We start from the raw sequence: 484 nt of genomic DNA on the forward strand, positions 1-484 counted from the left end.
ACACTCTCTATAATAAGCTATGGGGACAGACAACACTCTATATAATAAGATATAGGGGACAGGCAACACTCTCTATAATAAGCTATGGAGACAGACAACACTCTATAAGCTATAAGGGACAGACAACACTCTATATAATAAGCTTTAGGGGACAGACAACACTCTCTATATAATAAGCTATAGGGGACCGACAACACTATATAATAAGAGACACAGCCCAACATTTTATATAACCAGCTATAGGGGACAGACAGGCTGTCTGGGCTGTCTGAGACAGCCCTACATTCTCTATATAATTATATATATGGACACAGTCCGACACAGTCTGACACTTTAATTAGATAGGGGACAGGCACAGCCCTACACTCTCGTTATAGGCTACTTAGAACCAATGAGGAGGGTTGTTCACTCTCAGTAATGGATGCTCGGTGAGGGTTTTTTCGTTGTAAGTTATTGTCGTTGTTGTGAGTTTCATAAAAACTTT

The sequence above is a fragment of the Micromesistius poutassou genome, assembly GCF_964030765.1.
Source record: "Micromesistius poutassou genome assembly, chromosome: 8".
NCBI lineage: Eukaryota > Metazoa > Chordata > Actinopteri > Gadiformes > Gadidae > Micromesistius > Micromesistius poutassou.